We start from the raw sequence: 12,401 nt of genomic DNA on the forward strand, positions 1-12,401 counted from the left end.
GCCATCAAATAATGAATTATCTAACCTACAGGCTTGGTGTAAATATTTAATATTTAAATCGACGCTGAAATCCGATTATCAATTATCCAAATTATTCACCTTTACAACGACAAAATGCCGACTAAATAAATACGAGCATTTGCACCTAAATCAAATCAACCTGTCTCCTGTGCTTTAGATTAGATGCTAAATAAATAATCCACCGGCTAATTAACATATGAAAATTTCCCTGAATATAGCTAGTATGATGATAATTTCAATGGCAGACTGAGAGCTGCACGGCATTAAATTTCGAGTAAACAATTTGCGCAATTAAATATGAAATGTAAATATGAAATCAGCTTAATGTTGGCAGATTAGGAAAATTATTTGGGTCTTCGGGAGCGAGTGTTTTTGTCTGCGTCACGTTTGCCATATTAAGATATCGCCCCAGTCGCTTACATATACATATACTCGTACATATTTAATGCGCTAATTTTTCAGCCATAATGCCGCCGAAAGAGAGGGAGCGACTGCGAGCGACTGAGACGGCAACACACGTGCTGTTGGCATTTCCTGCCGGCGCTGCTTCTTCAGGCGGATATCCTTTTGTTGTCGAGCGCCTCCGACTTTTATCGCTGCTAATAGGCCACGTCACCTGCGCGGCAGCGGAAAGCAAAGATGGGCCCGAAAAGCGCGCAAAGGCCAAAAAGACAATAAAAAGCGAGCTGCAGCCTTGTGGCAGCCACAACTCACTCAGCCCCAAGTAAGATAATCCAGGGCACAACAGCGGCAAAGCAGGAGGAGGCATAGTGACTACTCTATTTCTAAATTAAGGAAAATGGGCTACTAATTTAAGATGGAATTTGCCTGTGTTCAATATGCTGTGCGTGTTGAGGATGAGCTTACATATAAACAATCTCCGTGGAAACTGCGAGTTGTGATTGGCATATTTCAAAAGTTTGAAAGTAAGAAAGTGCAAAGGAGGCAGTTAGGTGGTGAGCTTTAGTTTATGGAGCAGCGCATTCGCATAACTGGCAAATTCTCAAAAAACTTGCTAAATCTTTGAAGCCCAACTCGAGCTGGTAGCTGGTAGCTGGTAACTTGTAGCTGGTAACTGGTAGCTGGAAGCTGGAAACTGGGAACGGGCGATTATTTCAGGTATTTCTGGGAATTTTCTCAACACTCAACTATTTAAAGCTGCGGAGATGCTCGTATATTGCCCCCACATAATTAGTAGCGCTTAAAGTTTGGAGCCTCGTTCCTGTTTTTGTTGCCTTTTTAGTGGGTGCTCATTCGCCGAGAGGATGAGGCTGTTTGGCTTATATACTCGTATATATATTTATAGGTCATAGGTCACGGGTAAGTGACTTGTTATCCTGTTTCTGCGGTGAGTGGTTGTAATTTGAGTTTACCTAACTGATTAAAAATGCGCATTAATGCGTTGCCGCATTCTATTTCTATGCAGTCCTTTGATTAAGTTGCTCAAGTGCAGCGAATTTCGAAAAGGTGCCTATGCAGCTGATGTAATGTTATTATATATATATTATTATTATATATTATTATTATTAGTTAAATTTAATTTATATAAAATAAACATATCATTTATGTCCATGTTTATGAATGCGATCTTATTATTATGTACATCAGCTGTTCAACTCATCAAAACAAATCTTTAAGAGAAGAGCACCATTTTCAAAAAAGTACACAAAATAAGAGAAAATTTGCTCTTTATGTCTTAGAAAACGCGCAATAACAGTATGTTCGTTAACAGAGCGAGAGCAACACTGTTAATGGCTGTTAAAATTCCCTTTTGCCGCGAAATTGTTTTAATTTAAATGTTAATAACAAGTAACTAAAAGTATATACAGGCTAAGAGGTTGCATTGATAACAATCAGTAGAATGAAAAACTTAGTTCTGTTCTGTAAGTGTCAAAATAGAGATATTTTCCGAAATTTCGTATATATTTTCCGAATATTTTTTGTATTTGCTAGAAATTAGTTATTAATAACAGATTATAAGCAATTTTAGATCATTTTTAATGATTTTGGCAGCTTGCAATCAGCATTAATAATTATTTATTTAGTAGATTCATTATTACTTTATTTTTTAAAAATTCTGTTGATTAGTTGAAACACATTTCTTGGTAATAATTAAATACGAGACTTAACAATTGCTGATGTAACCAAACAGTTTTTTTGCAATGACATACGTAGTTTGTGTGCACTCTGCACTCTAACCAAAATACTACCACTTTGCTAATTTTGTTAGCTAATTGGAAGCCAATAAATTGGCCTGCATGTCTGGCCAGTGAAGCAAGGCAAATACGGAGTTTAGCAAGGGTTTAATGCACCCCCAAAAAAGCCGCACAAATAACTAACTAAGTATTAACTTGGCATGCAAGCAATGCCAGTTAGCCAAGTTAGCAGCGGGTTAAAAGCCGGCTAACACTCGAAAAGCCGAAGTTGCGCTGCTGCGTCGCTGCTTTCGCTTCGCGCGGCGTCGCTCGGCGTCGCTGTTAAGCGCTAACATAAGCTGGAGCTCGATTTCAGAGCTCCGATTCTTGGCTTTCAGTCACCTGTTAAGGCCCAAGCGCAACGAACGTCGACGGAGTTTTTCCGGGAAATCGCCAGAGGAAAATCACGAGAGTGCGTGTGTGTGTGATCTTATGTGTTGCTTGTGTTTGTGTTGATTTCTGCATGCTTTTCCGCTTATCATTTGCGAGCACTTGCGAGCATGCATTCTATGCCCCACCAACAAAAAGAAAACACATCATTCCTGTTCGAGAAACCAGTTTTGTATTATTTTGGCTTTGATTGGCGTCATCGGCGACGGCGATGGCGACGTCGACGGCGAACAACGGTTTCCAGCTGGTCCAGAATTCCTGAACGCGCGCCGTGACGTCGCCCCGCGTGGATGTGGATTTGGCCAAGAAGCGACATGGCCAAGAAGCGACTTGGCCAAGTGGCTCGCCTCTATCAATGGAGCTTTTCATTTGGTTTACCGTTAGGCGACGGTTGTCTAGCTGCTTGTTGTTCTCGTTGTTGCTGCTCTCGAGTGGGCAGCGCCAGCAGAGCGTGCACCATCGGGGCTTAGTTTAAGTTTAGAAAGCCGGAGAACCCGAGCCCGTGGCATGGCACCTCTCTCCATCTCTCCATCTCTCCATCTTTGGATCCCAAGTAAATCGAGAAAAGCGGGGGGGGGGGGGAGGAAAGCAAACCAGTAAGGCGGCAAGAAGGCTTAATTAAATTTAAGGCACACATATATGGCCAGGGCCAGACTTCAGAGATTGACCGACTTCTGCTGGCAACAAAAGTGTGTGAAAGCCGTTAATTGATTTGCTTATTTGCTGCTTAAATTGTTGTGCAAAGTTGTTTAAATACTTCTGGCCGAAACGTGAATAAATCGCAATAACTTTGGCGGCTTGTGTGCGTATAATTATGCGACAACTCGTAATCAATTATCCTCGTAATTGAATCTAAATTGGAAAAATAATTTGGAGTGTGGAAACAGTAAAAACTTTCCAAGAACAGAACATTATTTTCGGAATTATATTAAAAAATGGGTGACATTTATTCATGTTTTCAATATCAATTTAGCTTGCAGTGAAATATAATATATATAATAAATTTAGCTTTCCATATGAACTTAAATAAACGAGGTCGCTTTGCATTTACAATTTTCGCCATGACAAAGGAATTTCCTTTGATTAGATAAATGCGCGCCACAGTAAAATAATTGGGTTCAGAAATAAAAGGCCAAAAAACTGGGCCGGAAATTACAAAGATTTTCGAATGCAATCATAATTATTACTCGTGGCATTCCAGCCGAATTTTCATTCTTTGGGAAAACCACACGAAAACATTCCAACGGCAAACAGGTTGCCACAAAGCCGAGAGCAGCAACAACATGGCCAAGAGGGAAAATCAAACACGTGCACAGAACGGAAAAGGTTAACAACACAACAAAAGTAAAAACAGCAAACAGCAGCGGTAACAACATTACGTTTTCCTTATTTTTTCTTTTTATTTTGACCAAACACAGAGATATAAACCAAATTTTAAAACCGCGCGCTAACTGAAAAAGAGATTCGAATATAAAACGGGGGAAAATAAAAACGGATATAAAGGAATTTCAAGCGATTGGCGTTTTGTCAACCAGTAAAGGGCCAAGTGACGAGCAAAAAAAAACCAAAAAAACGAAAAAAATCGAGGGAGTGGCGCACAAGTGGCTGCAACAAAGCCCGCGACCTCTGACACCCCAAAAACAACAAAATATAAGAATATATCTACCTTTTGGCCGGAAAACGCTTGTTTCAGCACGCGAGCAAGGGAGACGGGACGACTGCGAGGGAGGGAGACAGGGACAGGGACAGGAACAGCAGCAACAAAAACAACAAAACAAACAGGTGAGAAGGGGACTTGCATGAATGAATGAATGAGTGAATGAATGCCCGGCTGAGGGAATGAGGAATTGCGGGGGAGCGCGAGTATGGCGAAGTGAATGAATAAAAGCCACAACTGAAAAACGAATGCCAGTACAGTGATACCTCCGAGAACACCAATCCTATATTATTTATGTTATGAAAATCGAATGAATCTTGTAGGTTTGAGTGCTTTAAAGATATGTTACTATATATATCCACTTATTACTTACATAGCTGACATAGCTCTTAAGATTTTACTATCCAAAACTATACTACTTTCTTTTGTTGTAAGAAACCGAAATCAACTACGCAGCCCTACCTCTTTTAGCCACAAATTCCACTTTGCGAGTGCCCACTGTTTTTTAGTGCCGGCTGCGATACACTGATTGAAACTGATAAAGAATAATAAAAAAGGCTTTCCTCATGCGCGAGGATTTTCCCAAACAATTCTTTCCCGCCGCGGCGGTTTTTCGTTTCATTTTGGAGGGCAGAGAAGCCTGCTCAATAAGCAATTAATATGCACAAGTGTCTGCCCGGCGAGTTTCCACCAAAATCTCCGAGAGGAAATGGGCCCGAGACTCGACTGTGTGAAAATGGGGAAAAGAAAGAAAAGCCGAGCCCAGCGTGGCACATTGTTTCGATTTCCACGCAGTGTTAAGAGCTTAATTTAATTCCGAAAAGGTTTTTCCACTTGATGAAAATTGAGTTTGGCTTGGTTTTGCCGAGGAGAAAATCTTGTTAAAAAATACAAGACTGCCCTCTGTTCCAATAATTAAATATATATACTATATATATTCCGTAATTTTATTAGTTCGTGTGTATCAAATTAAAAAGCATTTCTGCTCCAATTTGGAGCACATGGCTTACACGAATCGAAGTGATCCGTGCGCTACCTTTTACCATTCATTTCGATGCAAATCAGGTTCTATTATCTCAATTGAAAGTTCCTTTGAGTAATTTAAGAGTGAATTTGATTCTCTCGCCAGAGACTTCCATTTTCCGCTAATATTTCTCCATTCTTCAGATTACCCCAGTCACGATTGCAACTTTAATCTATGGCAATTTATATTTGCTTTTGTTGGTACTAAGCAAATTCATTCTGAAGCCACACACACAGAACTATTTGGGCCAAAAGGGACGTAGTCGGTGCATTTTGGGAGGGGGTTTTCCCAGAATCAAGCATAAAACTATGAAATAAATCAGAATATGCACAGCAGTGATTTATCATTATTGGGTTCTTGCGAATGCAATTTGGCCCCCGTTTTCCCCGAGCACCTGACCTTGGTGGAAACTCTGCGTGAAGTTGCAAAGTAAAAATAAGCAGGAAAAGTTGCAAAAAGCTTCGGAAGGAATGCCGAAAATACGCAAAACAAAGGAACAACGAGTTGCCAAAAAGAAAAACACTGCCTCAGAAGTACAACGTATTGTTGTAGTCAACTCGATTCCGGCGAGACTCTTGTGAAATATCGCACTTTGCTTATAGAAATGGTTATCTACGCTCGAAAAGAAATTCAGGAAAAGTCCGTGTAAACAAAAACACAAACAGCGGCAACAAAACGCATGGCAAACAAACTCGCCCAGACAAAAGTAATGTGAAACACAATAAAAGTGTCTAACTGTTGGAAGAAATGAAAGTCAAATGCTGGTGCGTTTCCAAGAAGGGGGCTAATATATATATGTATATATATCTATTTATATACCATATATTGAAGAGAGGTAAGACCCCCATTTCCGCTCACTTCTCACAGCATCTTCGGCGGCTTTATTAGCGGCAATACAGCTTGTATTCTCTTTCGTTGATCTTGATCGTGATCTCGAAAACATTTAGAAAATGTGTTAGAGCCATGGCCAAGAATTCGAGACTGGTGTCTGGGTTTTGAGAAGAAAGCGTGCAAATTATGGTTTCTACGAAACTGGGTGCCTGCCTGATGAAGTCGGCCTAACACCACCTGTTCCATCATTTTCCGCAGGTACAGTGGTTGATATAGCAATTAATGCTTGAGTTCAGTTTTGATTGCTCGGTAATTATTTCATTTCTTTAAAAAGCCTATAGAGCACTTATTTAAGTTTGGTTTGGATGGTTGCGGGGAAAACCGCCATTTGCAACCTTTGAAACCTAATCTATAATTTCATGTTTTAAATGCAAGCCAGTGCTTGATGATTCAAGAACCATAGTTTTTTGATAATAACTCATTTACGTCAAGAATGGATCCCATGACAGCATGCTGCTTATGTACTGTTGAGTCAGTAGTAATTTATAGTGGTAACCTAGCAATATAATAGCTTTCTTTATTTTCTTTGAGCACTTTAATTTCCATCAATCCATCGTATTGCTCCCCAGCACTCTAAGAACCCAACAATCCACCTATCTGCGAGTCAAGCTGTTTCCCCCAAAAGTCGTAAGCCATTTCCTTTGGCCAAGTCGGTGGTTTTGGCCATCAGAGCCGCACAACCACTTCCTCGCATTCTTCCCACTGTCAGAGGGGGGACTTCCCTAGCAGATAATTGAATTATGATCGAGGAGTGGGGCTTACTGGGCTAATGAACACAGGCTGAAGGGTAGTCGAGTGAGCCAAGAAGACAGGGCCCACATTGAGGTGATAATGATCCCAGTGTTCATTATGATTATGATGACTATGCTGCCACTCAGAGGCGAATGGAAAATGTTTGAGAGAGATGGGCGTAGAGAAGAAAATAGGAACGAGTCGAGTCGCGGCAATGAACTCGAAAGAAGCAATGCAGACAAACTAACAAAAAGATGTGGTGGAAGAGGCATGCATAACTAAGTTACTGCCACAAACAGGGAAAGAGACGGCAAGCGGCTGAGTGAAAGAGACAGCGGCTGGGCGAGCGACTGAGATGGCAGGACACGCAGCATGCAGTTGCAGTTGTCAGTGCATCATTATCCAGCTGAGATTTTTGTTGGCCTATTAGAAGGATGGCCAGTGGCAAAAACTTTTCGAGTCTGCAGCTGCATAATAATGCAGGCCTACACTGGGGAAATTTATAATAACAATTAAATAATAATAATAATAAATTAATTAAACGGCTGAATGCCAGCAGAACTGGTTTCCTTGTTTAGGAGAAGCCATCTCGAATCCTCAGCTTCTTTTATATAAGACTCACTTTAAAGATGGTAAGATTACTATAAATTTTCCCTCTGAGTGCCTTTAAGATCCATCGCCGTCATCTGTTTTTGACTAAAATGTAGTTGGCAGGAGGAAAAAGCGGAGTGCTATATAAAGAGGGAGGTCATTCATCCAGTGTTTATCACGTTATGCTATGCCTAACCCCCACCCCCAGAGTTTATTAACATATTATTCTTTCCCTTTCCAACCACCTGTTTTTTTTTTTTTGTTACCAAGTGTGGCTTTGGCCTCAGTTGTTGTGTATTTGTGTGTATTTCTAGTTTTTGTTGTTGGTTCTGTGCTATCTACCTTTTTCTGAGACTGTCTAGCGATTCAGTTTTTTTTCAGATTTTAGGCAATTATTTAAAGAACCTATCTTAGTTTAGATCCCAGGGATTTTAATGTTGTCTTTGGTACTTTGTTATAATCGTTCTTGGAATCTTCGAACCGAAGAAAGACTTTCCCATGTATGAATAGTTTTCAAGGGTATTCCCCTGGCTGTTCCAGCAGTTTTCCTCCTTCATGCTGCGGCTTTTTTCGTGCCCCCATTTCCTTAGCTGCTCCCACCATTCGGTAGCGGTTTGAAAAGTGGAAAAGTGGCAGGAGAGGTGGAAGCTGTCGGGAAAAGACCCCAACTTGGGTCCAGAATATCCCCTGACCACTGTCGTTGCACGCTTCTTTTACAGCTGCCGGTGACGCCGGCTTTTATGCATGCCTGTTTTTCCTGCCTTTTCGTATTATTTTTGCCTTTTTTTGGCCTACGGTTTTGGCCAACAGGAAATAGCCGACATTAGACTGGGCTGGCACGTGTTTATGTTGCTTTGCTGTTATTTTATGCTCCACGCTGGGGCAGGAAATGCGACAGAAAAATGCATTTTCAGTTGCCAGGGAATTTTCGCTCTTTCATTCGGGAAAAACTGTTGGCCGTTTCGCATCTGCTTTTGCTCCTAGTTCCCTCAATGCCTTTCTTTTTTATGTTGCACCCAGGGTTTTTTAAGCGATCTGTGTTTGCGCTGCTTTAGATTTCAGTTCCATTTCGGTTTAATCCCGTGCAGAAATACATCTTTTATATGTGAACAGAACCGGAGGAAATTACGTTTTTATGCCTGAACTATAAAGCCCAAACAAACGGACGATTTAACTTATTTTTTTATTTTTCGAGCGAAATTGAAACTTTTATGTCCACTGCCACTATAAACCCGATCTAAGCGGTAATTGTTCCCAAATAAATCTTGAATGCATGTGAATAGTCTACTAAAATGCATTGCAGTCTAATACGCAATGCATTTTTATATGTGCGCATATGTATTGAGTATTTCACATCTGAAGGAAAGAGCTTACAACAATGTTTTATTGGGTGGAGTAACTACAACTAAATCGTTTTCAGTGATTAGACTTCTTGTCTTCCTAATGGCTTTTCCTTTATGAAATTGTGTCCAATATGCCAGTTTTAACCATATTTCAAACCACTACTCGACTCATTAAAAGAAAAGTCCGTCGCCGGGGGCGCCCTCAAAAGTTACTCTTCCCGAAAAAGTGCAGCTGCATAGTCCATTTATCAGCCCATCCATCTAGAATGCCACAGGGCGTTTTCCTTCATCGAGGTGAAGAACCGAGACGTGGAAACAAGAAGAGCCAAATGAAAAACTTTGTAGCTTTGTTATCTGGTATCTGCATTTGCCTTCTGGTTTCGAGCCACACTGTTTGTATTGTGGCTCATTTGCATTATTTTAATTCATTCCATTCGGGTAATCCCCAAAAGAAACTAAATAAAAGTTCAAATTGATGTTCTGTATCAATAGACCAGAATGAAAATGAAAATGGTGATGGGGAAATTGTTACGGTTCTGGGAAGCAACCGTTATGCTGACTGCATACACTTAATTAATTTCCAAATAACACGAAAAAGAAAACCCACAAATTGAAGGGGGGCCAGCAGCAATCCATATGGCAAAACTTTCAACTTACAATTCAATTTATTTTTCAACAGGAATACAAGACAGCCAACAAATACTAAAAGTAGCACAAGAAATAAGGAAGTGCAACAAAGGCGGCCATAGAGCAAAGGTAGAAAGACAAATTGCAACTTTTTGAGGCACAAAAATCACAGTTAGCAGATAGTTTTAGTTTTACCCCATCCACCCAGCTGCCCGCCCACTTCCTCCAAGGACACAAAAGCATGAGGAGAAACTTTGTCCTGCCGCCAGGACACTTGAAACAAATTGCAATTTGTGCCTTTGCCTACGAAGCGGGGTTAAATGGTTTTCCCTTAGCCTTTTGCGGGGCACGTGGGAAGTTCGTCGGGGTCTCCAGTGTAGCCTATAAATTAAGTGCAGCAATTAATAATTAAAAAAGCGTGTTAATTAGAGGGCCACACACAGAGTCGTGTGGAAAAGGGGGGTTGGTGGAGAAGGACAGCACCGATGGAGCTCAAAATGTTTCGGCTAATTGCGATTTCAATTAGCCGCATTACGAAAATCCTTTTGGTCCACCCTAAACAATCCCAATCTAGTTTTAGTGGCACTTTAAAGCTGGCCAATCGGGGTAACAGTGAAATAATTTACAAATTCTTTTAGCTCTGTGAACTAAAGTTTTGAATTAATTTACTAATAAATTAGCTACGTAAGCCAAGCAAGCATTAACAAACCCTCTAAACCATCTTGGTATGAAAATCGTGTGAATAAATTGAGCTTGTCACATCAGCAGAACTAACTGCCTTTGTTATGCTTACTTATCCATGTTCATCGCTTTGTCTGCCAGCAAACAGTCAGTGGAGTAAGTCCATCCTCGCTGGCAAGGCGCTGCAGCATTGCTGGAAGTTGGCCGGCAACTTTTGGCCAGCACTGTGCTGGGTGTTCTGTCATTAAGGTGGCCGTTGGGCTTCCGTTCGGTTAGTTTTGCCCCTTTGCGCGCCATTTCATCGCCAAAAACATTTTTCGCTGACAGTTCGCTTGGCCAAGTTAACTGGGGGAATCCCCGTATCCCCGTGCTCATATTTCATTTCATTGTGCGCCATTTCTCTGGATATGAATGCAGCCGGAGAGAAATGGCGACTGCTGACTGCTTAATATTTCACCGGACTTTGCCAAATCTTTTCTTACATAACTCTGCTTAGATATGGTCAGTAGCGGAAGAAGAACCATTCCCCCACACCATATATTTGCACATACGCCATCTGAAATCTGGAATGCCCCTCACGTTCGCGGCATTTGCCTAATTTAGTTATGCATCCAGGCACTATATCTGTGTCCGCCCCCGATTCATAACCGTCCACCCATTGATTATTCACAATCAATCAGCGTATTGAGTCGGCCTATTCCCGTTACGAGCCAACTTCCCGTTGCGCCTCCGATTCCATTTCCATAGCCATATACTTGTATATGGGAGACCTCAATTAGTCGGCCACGGATATTGTGTTCTTCGATTCGCCGAATCGCAATTGAATTTGGCCATGCCAATTAGTTAATTAGCAGATAAGTGAAATATGGCAGCCAAGTGATGGGAATGGCCAATGAATAAAGGGGGCTTAGAAACTAACCCATACGAGTCAGGGGTTTAGTTGCGTGCTCTTGAGGAAGTGCCATGCCCTGAATGGAAATACAACCTGTTCTGTTGTTCAATTCACTTATCAATAATCACAGACTAAAAAATAAGAGGCTCCTAATTACATTGATCTGAATCACTTTAAGTAAGCGATGGCGCGCGCTCCGCAGCAAACTAATCAGCTTAGGCAAATAATTATTTTCAATTATTGTGTGCGAAATTGCTTTGCAAACTGCAGATTTGTGGACCTGAAATCAACTCATGCATGCTGCATTCATAAATCGAAGCAACGACATTTAATCGGTAGCCAGAACACAACAATGCCCAAAGCAAATCGAAACAAAACCAACTGAATCGGCTCAAACCGATTTCGATTCACAGAGCGGCACGCAAAATAAAACAAAGGCTAAGCGGCTTTGGTTGAACCCCAGCCTGAAGTGCCTTGTGCAACGCTGCGTATGCGCAACAATTAAGTCAGCAATTCTCTGTGGCTTTTCGTATTTAATTTATTTCCTGGCTCACCTTGCCACATGCTGGGAGTCGAGCAAAGACCGAAAAACCAAACGATTTTAATGAAGTACACATACCGAAAGTTAGCGAATAAAGCAAACGCAGTCGCAGAACTAAACCAATTTAAATGAGTTTCAAAAAAACCAACTGCCAGGAAAAATATGCGATTCCAAATGGCCCAAATGGAAAATCGCTGAAGGCAGCAGCAGCAGCAGCGAAAAAACCACAAAACATAGTTTCTAATGAGCCAAATTAAGCAAACGTCAAACAATTAAAGCGAGCCCAGCGAATGAGCGCGTAATTATTTTATAATTAAATTCCATTTAGCCAAGACTCATGTCTCCGAGACCACGACAGTTGGCCCATGTTGGCCTGAAAATTTGTGTAAACTCCTGTATTCGCCAAGCGTTTGCAGCAGGTGCAACAGGTGTAAGTTACGACAGAGGCGAAAATCAAGAGAAAAAAAGGGTGACAGCCAGTAATCACTGCAATCAACTCGGAAAACAACAGCGAAAACAAAAGCAACTGCAAATCCGTTTCCGCCACTCAAAATTAGTGAATTGGTCAGCGGCAGTGGGTCAACAAAACGCCTTTTGGCCAGCACGTCAAACAAGGGTCAGTAAATGGGAAAACTGCCAACAAGTTAGCCGGCGTTTGCTGCAAAGCTGAGTTAGCATTAGTTTTTGTCCAGTTATTCAGATATATTTTTTAAATAAACCTCTAATTTAAAGTGACAGAAGCTTCTACCATTGACTTGCACGTAAGCTCAATCGTGCAAAACACATTCACGATAGGAAAAGTAAAGTTTAGAAGAC

At 41.2% G+C, this 12,401-nt stretch overlaps 1 protein-coding gene across 1 annotated transcript in view; it reads left to right on the top strand.

The window, feature by feature from the left end:
* Window positions 1-2,530: 2,530 nt before the first annotated feature.
* The window catches only part of LOC6543144 (leucine-rich repeat and fibronectin type-III domain-containing protein 2), a 52,203-nt gene continuing 42,332 nt past the window's right edge, over window positions 2,531-12,401 (top strand). Inside the window, exons 1-2 of the mRNA XM_001968266.3 lie at window positions 2,531-2,628; window positions 4,025-4,388. The gene's annotated coding sequence lies outside the window, so the exon portion shown is untranslated. The remainder of the gene's footprint in view (window positions 2,629-4,024; window positions 4,389-12,401) is intronic.

This window comes from Drosophila erecta, unplaced genomic scaffold (assembly GCF_003286155.1).
Source record: "Drosophila erecta strain 14021-0224.00,06,07 unplaced genomic scaffold, DereRS2 tig00000055-arrow-pilon, whole genome shotgun sequence".
NCBI lineage: Eukaryota > Metazoa > Arthropoda > Insecta > Diptera > Drosophilidae > Drosophila > Drosophila erecta.